Source organism: Carettochelys insculpta, chromosome 31 (genome assembly GCF_033958435.1).
Source record: "Carettochelys insculpta isolate YL-2023 chromosome 31, ASM3395843v1, whole genome shotgun sequence".
NCBI classification, from domain to species: domain Eukaryota; kingdom Metazoa; phylum Chordata; order Testudines; family Carettochelyidae; genus Carettochelys; species Carettochelys insculpta.
In genome coordinates this window covers 3,567,187-3,584,397 of record NC_134167.1, presented here as the reverse complement: position 1 = coordinate 3,584,397, position 17,211 = coordinate 3,567,187, and the positions used below count along the sequence as shown (strand labels likewise).

General features: G+C 51.1%; 2 protein-coding genes across 4 annotated transcripts in view; one reads left to right on the top strand and one right to left on the bottom strand.

Annotated features, from left to right (window-relative positions):
- The window catches only part of LOC142004338 (early growth response protein 3), a 324,184-nt gene extending 323,825 nt beyond the window's left edge, over positions 1 to 359 (bottom strand). The window contains exon 1 of one of the 2 annotated variants that reach the window (XM_074981927.1): positions 274 to 359. The gene's annotated coding sequence lies outside the window, so the exon portion shown is untranslated. Of the gene's footprint in view, positions 1 to 140; positions 233 to 273 lie in introns of those variants that run through there. The other variant, XM_074981925.1, reaches the window with a different exon arrangement.
- Positions 360 to 10,192: 9,833 nt separating this feature from the next.
- Positions 10,193 to 17,211, top strand: part of RHOBTB2 (Rho related BTB domain containing 2) — a 31,882-nt gene continuing 24,863 nt past the window's right edge. For both annotated transcript variants that reach the window (XM_074981659.1, XM_074981655.1), the window contains exon 1: positions 10,193 to 10,299. The gene's annotated coding sequence lies outside the window, so the exon portion shown is untranslated. The remainder of the gene's footprint in view (positions 10,300 to 17,211) is intronic.

The window sequence follows — 17,211 nt, the reverse complement described above, 5'->3', positions numbered from 1 at the left end:
TGCACTGGAAGACAAGTCAAAAGCAGAAGCAGCACTGGCCCCCCATTCATGGTAGTTCCCCAAGAGACTCTCACGCAGACCCAGCCACAGAGCCAACAAGCATCGAAAGTCACATCCTGTAAACAAACCAGTTTCTTCACCTGCCCCGAGACTGCAGAGCACAGCGTGTGCCAGAGTACTGCATGCTCCACAGCAGGGCCGTCTGTCCACTCAGCATTCACGCCAACCCACGTAAGCATTGCCCCATTCATGAACTTCCCTCTCAGGATTCACCTCCGGCACAGGATGGCTCACATGACTGCTCTGGTATGCATGACAGGTTCCCTGGAGAGATGAGCGGGGTGAGGTAATATCTTCTACTGGACTAGCTTCTATTCTCTGAGCTAAGCGAGGCGAGGTGACCTTGGGATCTGGAGCTGCCTGGCCTGCGTAGCAGTGAAACGCAGCCTGTTAGAGCCACTGTCTCTGGCACAGGTGTTACACAAAGACGCCTGACCAGATCCACCTTGCAGCTACCCACACTCCATGATGGCGCTTGCTTGGGCTGCACTTTACAGCTGCAGCTCTTTCAGGGGGTGTCTTCTATTCCAGGAATAGTGTTTTGATTTGACCTTAAAGTACTTCTACTGTGTAGTCACCAGGCAGAGGCGGCGAACCTAGGGCTGAAGGAGAGCTTTGGTTTTTAGTGCCAGCAGCTCTGAAGGTTGGCACATTGTCTCCTTGCTGGGGTCACGCCCCAATCTACTACTGAACTCTTTTAGCCCACTAGAGCTATGTCTACACTTAGTAAACACTTCAAAATGGCCATGCTAATGCCAAATCGAAGAGTACCAATGAGGGTTGAAATGCATATTCAGTGCCTCATTAGCATGTCAGCAGCCACAGCACTTCAAAAGTGCCATGGTTCACTCCCGCGCAGCTTGTCTACACCAGAGTAAGGGGATTTTGAAGTGGGTGGGGTCTTTCCGAAACAGATCCTGGTGTAGATGAGCCATGTAGGAGAGAACTGTGGCACACATGCTAATGAGGTGTTGCATATGCATTTCAGTGCCTTATAAGTATTCTTCGATTTGGCCATTAGCATGGCCATTTTGAAGTTTTTACTAAGTGTAGACAAAGCCTAGGACATGTCTCTACCCATCACTCAAGGCTGTGCCCAGTTACTGATCAAGTCGAGCTGTGCTTCAGCATTTTTGCTCCTCATTTTAATTTAGCGAAAACATCATAAGTCCTGCAGCACCTTATAGAATGACAGATTTAATGGAGCGTAAGCTTTCATGGGCAAAGGCCCGCTTCAACAGATGCATCTGACCAAGTGGGTCTCAGTCTGTATCCACAAAAACAATGAGAATTCCTGTCTCACCTTATAGACTAGCAGATTTAATGGTAACAGAGAGGAAGCCGTGCGAGTCTATACACTATCAAAACAAAAAGCAGTCAAGTAGCACTTTAAAGACTAGCAAAATAGTTTATTAGGTGAGCTTTCGTGGGACAGACCCACTTCTGTCTTTGGTTTAATGGAGCGGCCTTTGCCCACGAAAGCTTATGCTCCATTAAATCCATTAGTCTATAAGGTGCGACAGGAATTCTCATCATTTTTGTGGATACAGACTAACACTGCTACCCCTCCCAGGCTTTTAAGAAGGGTTTCAGTTGCTAATAAAGCCAGTGGGTGGGTGCCACAGGACTTCACATTGTTTTGCAGCTGCAGAGTAACTCGGCTACCCCTCTGGGACTTTTAGTTTAGAACGTAAATCCCAAGATTACAGAGGACCCCGCTGACCACAAGGGAATCATCCCACCTAGGTGCAAAAGCCACTTCTCAAGCCTACAAGGCCATGCTCTGAATTCCACTCAAAGGCATTTTGCTCGAACAGCGTGTTTGGAGGCAAGGGAGTGTTGAGCTAAGGGCATTAGCATCCGGTTTCTCTGTGATCTGCTGGCCTGTTGCAACATGTTGTGACAACTTGATCCATCAGTCTGCCCCCAGGACAAACTGGGAAGGAGGGGGACTTGCTTGCGCTCAGGAGCTCGAGGTTCTTGTCCCAGCTTTGCCTCTGCCAGCTGTGACTTGCCTCTGTTTCTCCCCTGCACCACACCTGCCCATGAAACTCTTTGGGACAGGTGCTCACTAGGGCACGTACAGGGCACAAAGGAGGCCTGGCATCTTGACATGGGCCTGCGGGCACACGCATAACACAAACAGTCGTTTTTCAGAAGTGTTCACATCCAGCCTCTCCCCAGGCAAAGCTGGATTCCAGCCACTCGTTGAGAAAGCCCCGGGGCTGGTTATTCACAAGCTGGTTCCCTTGCCACACATTATGTGAGACAGGATGACCACAGCCTCAGATCTCAAGCTCAGAATCTGTCACATGCTGGCTGCTGCCCATTGGCCCCTGCTCTGGGGCTTGTATCCCTAGAGCACCAGGGGGGAGACATGGGTCACTCCTGTCCCACTGGTCTGTAATTCATTGAGACCAAAGCAGCCTCAGGGGGCATTAAGCACTTTAGCATCTCCCCACACAGGCCACAAAGCTGGGAGACCCAACACTGCTGGTAAAAACACTCCAAGACAAACACCAATCAGACTGCCCTTTGGGCACCGCTCTGAGACCTAGGCACTCCCTGTTCATAGACCGTGGTACGCACCGTTCGCCACTGACCCTTCCAGCCCCACAGAGCACTGCACTGACTCAGTGCTTACCGTTAACCTCTCTGATCCTCACTGGCTTATACAACCAGCAGCATCCCTGTAGGAACCCCAGCCCAACGGCCGTGTCAGGCCAAGACAGGGGGCTTCCTGTGACTAGCTGTCCAAAACTGGGAATCATGCTGATTTGAATTAAAGATCATCAGAAAAAGAAAAGCCCAAACTGGCACCAACTGCTAGTACGGACACACGTAATCCAGATTAACCCTTGCCTCCATACATTATATTGAGCACAAGGGTTAAATCCATTTCAGTGTGTCTGCATTAGGGGCTTGTCCATATGTAGGGCTCAGCTAAATTCCACCGGGGCAACTTTTCTAGTTTAGCCCAGCAGGCACCACAACTTCAGCTCAGGACTGGCACTTGTGTGTTCTACACAACAGGGAGTCACAGTGCCCATGGCCTGGCACTAGGTACAGAGAGACACCATAGTACACATGCTCTCCCTAGCGTGTTCTGTTTTGGTACAAACCCACAGACAGAGCAAGTGCTCAGGCGCGAGGGGCAGGGGGACAAGGAGAAAGATCTATGCACCAGAGCAGGGGACAGGGTTCACAGAAGACACCATGATTGCTCCCATGGTGAGCCTGTTCCCCCACAGAATTCAAAATGTGGAGTAGGACCTTCTCTCTACATCTCACTTGCCAGTTAGACATTGCTTGTACAATGGCCTTAATACAATCAAGAGACAGGAACACTGCCCCAAGGGCTGTCAGCCCAACAGAACAGGAAGCATTCAGGCCTCCTGCTCTTTAGCACTAAGGAAACGGTCATCCCCACAGGGCTGCAGGCTGAGGCTGGTTATCCACAGGTCAGGAACAACAACCCTGGGCACCTGAGACCTAACCCCCCTCTCCCCCCACCCACACAAGGGGACTACCGAACAGAGTTGATGGCTGGCGGCTGAGGAGCTTGTGCCTTGGGTAGGACACCCTGAAGCTCTTGTTAAGCAGAGCCTGCTGGAATCACACAGATAACAACAGCCTTCAGCCAGCAGACATCACTGGACCTCATGCTAGGCACTAGGGTCAGAACTGCTTGTCTGGATCACAAACAGACCAAAAGAACCAACAGGAAGGCAAAGCACATGGGCTCTCTGAAGTTTCCTGGGCACCTTGTGTCCTGGGGCATTGTTTAAAGAGGATAAAACCACCATCTGCTTTTCTCTGCATTTTCACCCAGCTCTTTAGCACATGCACCCCTGCAGGAACCCACACCCAGGCCCAGGCAGCTCGGGGCAGTGGTGGAATCTGGCCTCTCCGAGGCAGAGCACATTACTCACCTTTCACATGCTACTCTTGCAGCAGCTGCAGGACAAAGGGAGCTGCCTGCTCTTGTTCCCAAGCCTTTTCATCCTTGGCTTGTTGCTACCTCCATGTGGGCCTGCCCTGAGAAGAGGAGAGCTGAGCCTCTCTTGCTGTGACCGGGCAATTAGACTAGACCAGTTCATACAGAAAGAACTGTAAGTCCATTAACACCCAACAGCTCAATATCCTCAGAGTCTCACAGACTGTAAAGCCCAGTCCATCTGAGCACTTCAAACACAGTCCATACAAACACTGCAGATTCCTTTAGGCCAGAGATTCAACGAAGAGACAGAAGGTTCACGAGGCGAGGCACTTAATAACTTCACCCTCTCCCAGAGACTGGGCTAATTAACCAGCCCACCTCACCTCACCTGGCCCAGTCCAGTCACCTGCCCTGACTGCCTGCAGCTGTGGGCTTCCTTTTTCTCAGGAAGGCATCATTAACCCTCTCCCTGCTGGCTCTGTCAGAGTGTAATGGAGCCTGTGTTCCCCCCTGGGCAAGCAAACCCTTCCTCAAGTTACTTCTCTGCAAGCAGGAGGACGGGGCTGGGAGGCCTTGGACGCACATAGAATAGCAGCCCAGGATATTAACAGAGAAGTAGCCGTGTTAGTCTGTACTCCAAGCTTTGTTTTATCTTAGGATATAATTAATCAGCGTACCTGTCAAAACACCTAGGAACTTTGTTAGAAAGATACAGCGACGTGCAGAAATGTAATCCAGCACCCCAAAGCTCTCAGCCTCCTCTGCTCTCCCAGTGCTGGGAGGGAGGCAAGAACTCTCACCCCTCCTGCCCACCAATAGTCCTCAGAAACGGTGGTGATGGGAATGCTGGAAACACACTGATAGATCTGTACACGGAGGAGGGATGGGGAAGCAAAGAGAAGCTGTTTGCCTTGCCCAGGATCATGCAAAACCAATCAATGGCCAAGACCCCGGAGACCTGACTCAACCACTGAGGCTCAGATCTGCTGACTCTCCTCACTAGGCCTCACTCCCCTCCTTAAACATGGTATGGAACATAGGTGCCACCTGCCTATGCTAGGAGTAGAACCCAGGAGTCCTCACTAGCTGTCCTGCCTGTGCTAGGCACCAGAGCCCCACAAACCCACAGCTATCCACTTTGTATCTGCAGGTAGCTGCCTCCGTGGAGGAGGCTATCTGCAGATACCAGTTTTGTATCTGTGCAAGACTCTATGGATCACTCTCCTGCCCCCAGCATGGGAAGTCCCCATTCCTGCTCTGCCCTGGTCCTAATCCACCCCACTCCACTCTTCTCTGAGAGCAGGGAAAGCCATTCTGCAGGCCTGGCTCCCAATCCCCTGCTCTAGCCGTGCAGTTGTGTTCCCCCTCTGTGCACTCGGAAGGGGAGAAATTGGGAATTTAAGCACAAACCCCCTGGGTGAAAATGCATGGCCACGATCTGCCCCAAACACCATATTAGGAGGACTGGAACATGGCACCACTTCAGGAGAGAGCCCAGCCACACAGCCAGGCATGCTTTAGTCCCACACTGTCTGCACGCTTGCAGGTAGCTTCAGGAGAGCGCTCACCTCTGAGAGCATCCCACAAACTGTCAGCCTCTGCAAACTCCCTGGCATAGCCCTGCCCCAACTCAGGCCTTTGTGCTGGAGTCAGGTCTCTGGTGCTGTAGATGCACTTGTCCACATGTCTCCCTTCCCTGTGTATTTAATTTCAGCCCATAGAACGCATCCTCTGAAGGGGATTTCAAGGTGATGCTGGTTTTTGCAGGGAGTCTCCCGCCACTTCTTGCACCTCGTTAGAAGGGCTGCTGCCTCACTGGAACCACCAGCCCTGCCACTGAACTGAGGGCCCTAACAAATAAGCCCCAAGGGTGCAAAAGCAAAGGGAAAACAAAGAGAAACCCCAACGGCTTGTTCTCTTGGCAGAGAGCCAGGGTTCCAAGGCCCTGCGTCAGAACCTGCTGCTGAGTAAGATTTCCAATCAGTCTGAGCCACCAGAGAATTCAACAGGCCGGAGATTGCTCTGGAAACAGCACCGCTGTTGGCCTTCTTATCCTCACCATGGTCAGTCCAGCATCTCGGGGACGGGGCGGAGGTGCTCCTCCCTCAGGCTCCCATGCCCAAGCGCTGGAAATCAGATACCCTGGAGAAATAACATGTGGCACCGAAATGCGGTACTGCCATCACCAAACATTCAAAACTCACGAGTCAGGCTCACCTCAAGGCATGAGAGGCTACAAAAATAACCACTTTGGCATTCTTTGTATTTGCCCTCTGATTGCTGAGCCTTTAGGGTGCACTGGGGTAACATTTTGAAGCTTTCGCCACAGGCAGAAGGGTTAAAAACTGACTTTCTTTCAGAACGAAGGGTGAAATCATCACTTGACTCCAGGAGCAGGGGCTTTAAGGAAACCAATAATCATCATGAGACATGTAACAGCCTCATGAGAGCTGGCACCGCATGCTAGACTGAAAAGATGGAGGAGGGGGAAGGACAGAGCACCAAATCCCATAGCTACGGGCAGGTAGAGTATCTCTGGGCTTCAGAGGATGAAGAATCAAAGGCCCTAGGCTGCTTGCAGGAACTGGACCTGTGGGTGAGGCTGGGCTTTTTGCAGAGGCTGGCTGGCTTGCAGACGGTAGAGCTGCCCAAAGGGAGAGACTGGGCAATGTGCAGGGGCTGCAGTGGGCACAAGGCCTGAGGTCGAGCCGTTTGCAAAGGCAGAGCTGAGGTCAGGCTGGGTGCAGTGATTGATGGAGGGTCACTGGGCTATGCCAGGCAATTTGCAGAGGCCACCCAATTCATGTGGTGCTCAGAGGGGAGCTCCTTTCTGGAGCTACCAGCAAGAGTGCAGACAGTGCAGGACTGGAGCGCACAGGGCAACGTGACTGGGCTCTCTCCTGCAGTCCGACACATCCCACCCCTCTGATTGCTGTCGTTTTGCTCACGGAGTTTCCTCTGGGGCTTGGTGGTTGAATTCCCATCGCCTCCCCTCCAGCAGCTTGCAGAGAAAGCACGCTGCCTCCTGGGAGAACACACAGTACCCATGACAGAGCATCAGCCAACTGCCCAGCAAAGGGGGCCAGGCAAGCCCCAGGGCAGGGCAGCGTCTTCATTCAGAGGTGAGGTAACAGCTCCACTTGCATGTGTCCAGCGGTGGCACATTTTGGCCCATCGTCTGCTGAACGAGTGGCAGCCTACGGCCTCATTTGAGACCGACAGCTCCCATCCCTTTAAACGGAGCTCTCCTCATTGTACAGGTGCAACAGTCTCAGACAAGTCCAGGCATGGCCAGTGTATTGTCTCCATAGCCAACCAGCTTTGCCATGCCTCACCAGACAGGGTTGTGCACAGTCATGGCCGGGAGCTACAGCCCAGCTGACTGCCATGGTTGCAGCGGGACATTCATGTGGGAAACAGTTTTAAGAGCTATGGAAGGAGTGAAATATTAAGCAGCGTGACAGAGGGACCTTGGGGAAGGGATAGAGTGGGGACAGGGCCGCAGGGCAGAAGCACCCACCAGGAAAAATAAAAGTCAGTGCCCCTGTTTGCATCTAACTCAGTGAGCACAGGCTGAGCAGGGAGCCAGCATCTCATACGCCATCAGGACTAACTGCAGGTTGGAGGCTTTGCAGGTGTAAGGCCAATGGACCAGTGGCAGTAGGAGAAATTGAACTCAGGACTTTGGAGGCTAAAGCTCTGGGCACTATAAGCCCGCTGGCCCTCTGCTGGAGCAGACTTCATGCTCCCTTGTCAGTGGTCTCGGAGCCCCTGGCAGGCACAGGGACACCGGGGAAAGTGACTGTTTGGGGTAAGAGCTTAACTTGTAACTGGATTTTAGGGGATAGAAGTAGCTACGCATTTCCGCTTGGATTTGGTTTGGTGACTCGTTTGGGTCTCTTGCTCCTAATCTACAGCCGCTGAAATCCTACTGCTTTGCTTAATGAAAACACTTTGGTTTACAGTCAAACCCAGTGCAAACGGTGATTTCCCGGGAGGGCGACCGTGGTGCAGATCTCCCTTTCATTGATAAAGGGGGCTTACCTAACGAGCTCTCCCGCGTGATTTGGGGGTTTGATCCCTTCTGAGTGCTGTGCCCTAGGATGGCTCCTACCCAGAGCTGTGGTTAGACAGTGGCTACGTTGTTCGGTGCTGGCAGGGCAGTAAGGCCAACTCTGTACATTGCTCGGGGGAGAGCGGAGGATCTGGCTCGGCAGGGCAGGGTGGTAGGGAGCCCTAGAGAGCAAAAAGGTGGGAGGCAGCGCCATGCTCAGCGCACCAGGGAACCGCAAGACCCAGCCCAGAATAAGAGCTTTCAGAAGGACCCTTGGGGTGTCTCAGGGCCCCTTGGGATGTTCCCGGGGGTGCTGATCATGCCACTGACTCACACCTTTTCCACTGCTTTTATTTGTGTGTTTGGCTTACGTGCTGTTAAATAACACGTGGTGCCCTGAGCTGAGCTGTGTGACGAATGGAGAAGAAACCGGTGAACTGAGGGGCAAGGGAGCTACGGATCCGGAGCAAAAGAGACTGCTGCAAAGTGGGAGGTGCGAATTGCTCACCTGCAGAGCAATGGAGTGGGGCTTGCACAGCCTACATCGACTGGGCTCAGCAGCCTCTGGCACGGGTGCCAAGAGTGACATGCGAGCCGATTTACATTGGCACCCGAGGGGGGAGCTCAGCCCCGCCCCTCCTCCCCCATGCAGCTGGGAGCTAGCTCACCGCCAGGCTGCCTGGGGATTACCAAAAGACCAGCTAATGCCACTGACCACCACCAAAGCGGTAAAGCTCTGCGTCTTCACTTCTTTATTAATGAAGCTGTTGTAAGTAGGACTACTGGTGACTTTGAAAAGCATCACCAGCACTCAGCCTGGGAAAGGTTGCTGACCCCGAGGCTGGGGAGAGTTTCCCTGGATGGCATGGACAGGGCTCCCCGTCTCTACGAGTGAGTGGTGGGGATTCACCCCAGGCACTTTGGTTAACCCACAGTGTCACAATTGGTTCTTAGCAATGCCCCATCAGACGGGCACCTTCCTGTCTCCCATCAGTTGGATAACTACCCATTCCCCATTATCCTATTCATCACCTCCTGATTCCCACTGACTCACCAGCATCTCTCTGTTCCCACTAACTGGCCCTTCCCTTTCCATTCCCTGGCTAATGGTCACCTCCCTGTTCCCACTGACTCACCTTCTCTCCATTCCCCTTGACGTGACAGGCGCATCAGCCTCAGCAGCTCCAGAGCATGTGAGTGAGAGGAAGGCAGCATGTGCCTGTGTTGGGCTGGGGCTTTGGAGCTAGCAGCTGCTGAGCTGCAGGGGGTGTGCTCCTTTTCTGAGTCTTGCAAAAGAGCTTGTGTCCATTAAAGATCCCCTGGGCCTTTTTGGTTAGATTCTGAACGGCCATCATGAGGCTGCAGCAAAGGCTGATTCCATGCCTGTGTTTCCTGTACATTGCACGTTCTCAGAGGGTTGCGGCTGAAGAGCTGCTGGGTTCTACTCCCAAGGTGGTTACCTTTCAGCTGTACTTTATAGGAGGGGTCAGTAACGTTCACAAAGCACTGTGAGATCCTATTGGATCTACTCTGTTCATTCATCCAGGCTTCCCCATTAGCCAGCCAGCCAGCAAGCCAGTTATATCTACCTGTCTGCCCTTCCTCATGCTCTGGCTAAAAGCAGTTGTGGCTAATGGCCAGCCCACTAGACTGGGCTCCAGTAGACCTGGGTTCTTTCCATTCTCTGCCACCCGTCTGCTGGGCAACCGCAGACAAGACATTTTGCCTCTCTGGGCCTCAACTTCCCCATCTATAAAATGGGGATTGTGACTGACCACCTTTGTAAAGGGCTTTAAGATGTACTGATAAGTGTTATGTAATATCTAGGGATTGTCATCCATCCATATCCCTGTGTGAGCATAATAGCTGGTTTTCTCCCTTTCTTTGCCCCATCCCCCCCATCCTGCTGTGATCTGCAGTGCAGGAAAAGAGCAGGGTGTGAACCTCTGAGCTGCACTGAATGCCTACGGAAAATTCCTTTCTGCTGAGTGTGGGTTCCAGCTCAACAGGTTCTGTTCCCAGCCCTTTTTGTCTTTGATTGATTCAAAAACTCAGCCCTGGGGCATTTGTTCAGATCACATGGTCAGGTGTATAAAAATGGAACTTACCTGCTCAGGCCAGTTAACACTTGACAGGACCTGAACAAGGCATCCTAGCAGCTGTCGCTTGGACACAGGAACACAGCGTAGTCGAGCAGCGTGAATGGATAGCCCCGTGGGATAAGGCAACAAGACTCAGCGCACAGGTAACAGAGGGGGCACCGGCGCATTCCCTGGCGCTCAGCCTTGGTAGCTGCTGTTAATAAGCCTACCTCCTCCCGTTTTTGCTGACAATTGACCTGTATTCAAGGGGCTGGTCCTGTGTCCTATTGAAGTCAGTGGGAGTTTGGAGATGGAATTCAGCAAGAGTTAGGTCTTTCACTGTCTGCAGGGGAAGGGGACAGCCTCCAACCACAAACTGGTTCCTGGAGGGTGTGAGGAAGGAAGGTCCTTCTGTCCATCCAAGCTATGTTGCACAGGGATGGAGGCACCTCTTTAAAGTGCCAGGGTGTGTGGGACGAAGGGTTTTCTAGGAGTTCATATGCCTGTGAGATGTATTTGTCTTCTACCCCTATTCTCTGCTCCCACTGACTTCAGTGAGGGCTCAGCAACTTGCAGAACAGTCCTGTTGATGAGGTTTGATATGTTTGTGTACTCAGGGCCCGTAAGCTCAGTGTCCACGATGGCACGTGCGGAATACTGGCTTCACTTTTGGTTAATGGAGTTCCCTCATTCTTATCTGGACACTAAGGGTGCTGCATAGAGAACAGGCATCCCGATCCAATCCCCCCGAGCAATGCAAAGGGAGCAGAGGTTGACTGGTGCCCTGTAAGCTGAGCGGTCAGGCAGCTGCCCAAGATTCAAAGGCCGCCCATCTGAATAGCAGAACACCCACAGCATGTGTTTCTACTTGCAGCGCACATCTGCACCTGCTGCTATGCACAAAACAAAATTCATTCTGCATATGGATGGAGACAAATTAGCAGGAACAGGTGACAGGGACACTGGCTCCAAACACCCCAGATGCTGGGGAAATTCTAACCTTACTGCAATAGGAGGAACCAGAAAAATGAGTCAGAGAAATTGAGATTCTATAGCTAACTGCGTGGCTTGGTCCTAGCTCCCCATCTGACGATCATACTCATCACTTAGAGTCCATAGCTCTCAAGCTGCTTTAGAAAAGTGGCTATCTGTACCCAAGTGTTGGAGGGGGGAAACTGAGGCACAGAGTGGGCCTGTGCCTCGCTCAAAGACACTCAATGAGTCAGGGATAGACACACGGGCATCCCAACATCTTATCCAGTAGTGTCTTCCCCATCGGCTATGTTTCACCTGGTGCTTAAATCAATGAAAAAACTGCGAGAAGTTGCAGAGCTGTGTGAGCCCTAGGACCCCAGGAAGGGTGATTTAGTGTGTAGGGTGCTGGATGGGAGCTCAAGGCCTGGATTTAATAGTGGTTCAGCTGCTGACTTTTTGTGTGACCTGAGTAAGTCACTTAATTTACTCCGTGTCTCAATTCGCCAGCTGTGAAAGGGGGTGACACTTCCCTAATCTCCCAGGAGTGCAGAGGATGAAATCTATTAGTCGTTGTTAGGCGCTCAGATACCATTGTCACAATGTCCATATAAGCAGGGTACTATCCAGTTCCAGGTCTATTTAAGTCAATTGCATGGTCATAGGATTTCAAAAATATTAAAGGTCAGGATTTCAGATATTTCAATGTGAAATTTCAAAGGGTTGTAATTGTTGGGGTCCAGACCCCAAGACGAGTCGGGGAGGGTCGCAAAGTTATTGTACGGGGATTACGATACTGTTACCCTTACTTCTACTCCGCTGCTGTCACACCATGGCCTTCAGAGCTGGGCAGCTGGGGAGCAGTAGCTGCTGAGTGGGAGCCCAGCTCTGAAGGCATTGTATTAAGGGTGGTGCAGAAGTGAGGATGGCATGGTCAGTAAGCTCTCCTGGCAGGATGCTGTCTTCAGAGCTAGGGACAAAGTTGACTTCAGCTTTGCAAAGCATTGTGGGATACTTGACATGGGTGAGCAGAACTGTGGGGGGAGCATAATGCATTCCGTTACCATAACATCCCAACACTTAGATGTTAATACCATGCACATATCTATCAATATGACACTATGCCTTACGTGTGTGTGTGTGTGTGTGTGTGTGTGTGTGTGTATATATATATATATATATATATATATAAAATATACCATGCCTTACATGTATGTATAAGCTAACACTATTGGGCCTGATACTTATCCTCTGAGAGTCGTTCCATGGATTGTAAAGGCAGAAGGCGCAGCCCAGTTTGTCGTCTGCCTAACTATAATACCATTCTCCTCATTCTCCATGGCCTCCTACAGTTTGTGACACTTACTTATTGCCCTTTGTCATGATTTATATTGTAAGTTCTTTGGGGCAGAGTGTCCCATGTGTCCCTAGAAGAAGCTATAGCCTTGTGGCCCTGATTTGGAATAGGGCTTTCTAGCAATAAAGTGGCTGATTATTGTTATTATCAAGTTCCTCCCTTTTTTAGTGTGTTTGTTTTAAAAACAATAGGGCATTAAACTTCTTGAATACAGGGCATGTATTAAAAACCATTTGTTCCCTTCTTCTGCCAAAATCCAGCCAACAGCCCTGTTGTGCTTTGGCTTCTGAGGCAGGGACAAGACTTACTATCCCCTGCCAGCCTTTCCCTCCTCCCTGTCAGGGGCTTGCAGCAGACAGAGGTGGAGAGCTTTCTAGGTGTATCTACACTGCAATTAGACCAGCAGGTGCTGGGACCAGGCTCTGAGAGCTCAGGTTCCAGCCCAAGCCTGACTATCTACATTGCACTTTTGCAGCCCAAAGCAGCTGACACCAGCCAGCGGCTGTGTGAACATGTCCTCTGGGGCATCTGTTCTCACCTGCCGTGGAAACTGCAGGTGCTCACCTCCCCCTCAGGCTATCGCAAGGGGGCACGGGGCCTTCAGAAGCAGACTGGAAGAAGCATTCTCTTCACAGGCAGCTCTACTTCCATTTCCTCTGCACATCTTCCCTCCCCGCATGCCCCTCTCGGACTTTATTGCTATTGGAGACAGTTGCCTGGAAACAAAATCTTTGTTTTTTCGCCTTCTTTATGTGTGAATTTATGGCTGGGACACATGGCCCTAGAGAAGGAGGGCCTCTGTGTGGGAGCCTGGAGCAGGGTAGGAGCCTCACTCGCCCATCCTGGGAATTCTGAAGCCGTTAAGACTTGGCCTCAAGAAAGCCCAGGAGGGAAATTCGGATTGGTCCTGACTGGGATCTAAAGGGGTGCAGCCCCCTTCAGCAGAGCTGAGGCACAGTAAGGGAAGTCCTGTGAATTCCTTGCTCAGTGCACAAGGGAGGCTGGAGCTGGTGCTGGGACAAGTGCAGAGGCAGTCACTCTTACCTTACCCTCAAACCTGTAATGAAAAAGGGAGCTAAGTGTTTCGGGCCCCAGCTAGATGGAGTCTAGGCTAGAAAACCTGAGACAGGGAGGCTGAGTTCTCACCCCAGGAAGACGCTGACTCCTTCTGGGCCTGTACAGGTGCACCTGGAGGCTCCCACTCAGATTATACTCACGCAGAGAGACCACCCCGTCCCTGGCACGCTCGCAGTCTAAACAGACACAGGGGAGAGGAAAGCAACGCTGTTATTTTTTTCCTTTAAACATGCTGACGTCCCCAAAGTCACGCAGTGAGTGCAGGGAGTGGCAAAGCTGGAGTTAGAACCCGGAGCCGCAGCCCAGTGCCCCTCCTTTCCCCGCTCGGTCCCTTGGTTTCCCCAGCTGTACAATGCGAGGAGGAGAAGAATCACATTTAGCTGCCTCACAGAGGCTGTGTGTGAATTCATATTGCGGAAGAAAAGTCCAAGGTACCACTGGCAATATTATCCTCCTGGTTTTGGGCAGCTCCCCCACCCAGCAATGTGCAGGTAAGGGGGAAGAGAAAAGCAAAGACCACAGGACACACTGTTCTAGCAGGATGGTCTCCAGATAGAACGCTTTTCACAGGTTTTTTATGGTACGTCACAAGCTCTGGTTACTGCCCGAGGCTGTGAATACTGCACGAAGCCGCAGTTCATGGGGAGTCAGGCCTGTAAATCTTTCATAGCTGCAGCTCTCCCTGCAGGCTCCGGCTTGTTGTGTATACTCAGAACCAGGCCGGAGTGGGTGGCAGAACACAGCTGTGCAGCTGCCATTTGCATGATGCTGGATAAAGAACCATTGCTTATCTGGGCATTTCAGACTTGAGCCTGGTCCTGCAGTGGCCTGGGATTTGGCCTCTCTGCTTCCCCAGGGTTACAGGTTTTTGGTCTGAATACTGCTGCAGGTAGGCGCAAGTCTCTGGCCTGTGTTGGCTAGGTGGTCTGTCAGTTCTGTCCGGCCAGAGATACTAGGAATGTCTCAATGGAGCTATGAAATTCAGCCCCAGTATGAATGGCAGTGCTTTGACCATCACACTGGGCATCAACTGGCCAGATGTGGGGAAAGTGGCAAAGTTGTGCAACTTGTGCTGATAGAGGGCCATCTTTTACCCTTGATATCAATAGGCACAACCTGTTTCATCAGGGTGAAAGCAATGGCTGAACTGGAGCCTGGCCTGGGCAAGGTGTAGGGTAACTTAAAAAGGGACAGCTGCTTTATCTGACGCCTTTGATTAAGGGCTTTTCCTGCCACATCTCCCACCCGTGTGGAAAGCACACACATTTCGCACACCCATTGAATGATAAGCAAGTGCAAATCACCTGATTTTACCACTTACCCCTATGTCTTGGTCAACTTGTGCCCTGTGCATCTTGAATGCTACGGAAGAGGCTCCAAGCAAGGTGAGAGCCCCATTGTGCTACATTCTGTCCATATGCATAGTGAGAATGTGGAGTAGGTGGGGAATTTCTCATCTTTTTTTATGAAAATGTGTGACTTGGTTTCCCCACTTACTTTTGTATTGTTACTAGGGCTATCAAGTGATTACAATTAATTGTGGTTAATTGCACAATTGAAAAAATTAATGATTAATCGCACTGGTAAACAATAGTAGACTCCTATTGATTTAAATATTTTGGATGTTTTCTCCATTTTCCAATATATTAATTTCAATTAGAGCACAGAGCATAAAGTGCACAGTGCTCACTTTATTTTTGATTACAAATACTTCTACTGTAAAAAACAATTCACCTAATACAAGTTCTTTAGGGCAATCTCTTTATCAGGAAAGTTGAACTTACAAACGCAGAATTATGTGCAAAGAAACAATTGTATTCAGAACTAAAACAACGTAAAACATTAGAGCCTTAAGTCCACTCAGTCCTACTTCTTGTTGAGTCAATCATCCAAACAAGTAATGACTGGGGGCATGAGGGCAGCTCACCTGACTGCAGGAAGAAAGGAAATGAAGTGCAAACAGACTGGAAGGACAATGCTGCCGCCTACTGACTTACACCCAGGGAGACTGAACCCTGGCTGCTAAGACAAGAGATGAAGGTTGTATTGCCAGGGGGCAGCGGACTGAGCACTTTGATGTTCTATTCCATCGGGAGGAAGGAAAGAACAGCCACCTTGGATCAGACCAGTGGTCCATCTGGCCTAGTATCTGGTCTCACCACATTGATCGGTGTCACAACCAAGGAACAGAAGAGGCTAGTTCTCAAGTGATCCATCCCTGTTGTCCAGTCCCAGTGCCTGGCAACCTTCTTCCCTGTATTCTGGCTGACTGTCTTGTTTGGAAAAGGTTCCTTTGCATTGCTGCAGATGTCAGCTGGTTGGCTAGCTCCCACCAGGGGTAAGTCGCCAGGCAGGGGTTCCAGCCCCCCTGGACCCACTGGAGAAACAAAGGCCCAATGCTGGGCACCCAGTGTCTGGGTAAAAGGGCCAGGGGGCACACCCGTATAACAAGCAGAGACCCAGTGCTGAGCACTGAGATGGGGATGCTACTAGGAATGCTGGAGGCAGAGCATGCCCTATGGAAGTGTGACAAAGAGCTTACAACTAAAGTAAGTCACCCCAGGATAGGAAAGAGAGAAGTTATTACACTTCCAAGTCACTGCTGCTTCTGGTCCAGGTATCCTCATGGGAGAATCACTCACTGAGTGCAGGCTGGCCCTGTGTATTTCTGATCTAGATCAGCCCCCCATGCAGATGGCAGGTGTCCATTCCCATGAGCCCTCCGGAGCCAATGCAGGCACAGGAGAGGCAGTCAGTTCCTGTTCTGCTCTGGGTACCAGCCACAGGATTGTTCATTTCCTTCCACTTGCAGGCTGCAAAGAGTTCACTGGGGGTGCCTGAGGCACAAGAAATCCAGCTGATCTGCAGCTCTTGGGGGAGGTTGTGGCTCTAGCAGCTGACGAATCACCCTTCCATTTGTAGCCTGAGTCAGTCCCATCAGAACCAGGGAGTGATAATCGATGTTATCAGTTACTCTTCTGCTAGCTTTTGATTAGCCTTTTCACCAGGAGCCTTGTTTGGGGGCTGTTTATTGCTTGGAAGGCCTTCTGCTTTCCCAAGAGGAACTCTCTTGTACTCCGAATGGAGAATCCACGACCACTCTGAGCTAACTCCTATTCCGAATTTCACCCTCTGCCTTGCCCCTTACCCCACTGGCACCTGCTGTGTTAATACTTAACTGGAAGACATCCAAGCAAACTCTACAGGATGTAGGAAGTGAACTTGTGATTCAACAGGATGTTCTTTGCTTCAGTGCCTCAGTATTAACTGAATGTGCCTGGGGGATATTAGCATGTCTTGGATGGGACATGAAGCCCCGACTGATCCCCCACTTTCTTTCATTGTGAAAGAGCTGAGAAGTTAACCCAGGTGTCCTGGACAAATTCCTGTGCAGGTGATTGCATTCCACCTTCTGAACAGGTTTCCCCGGGCAGTTCCAATGTGCCACATGATTCTTCTTTGCTGTCTGTCCTAAACTATTAAACAGTGGCTGATCTTCAGCCCAGGGGTGGCTGCATGTCAGTGACAGGTGACGTGATCAGTGGGTGCAATTTGGCACAAAATCGCTGTAAGTCTGAAATGCACTCACCCAGGAACTGCCAGACTAGATTAGACCAATGGTAAGTCCAACCCAGTGCACTGTCTCTGGGGTGGGTCTTCCTGGAACTCC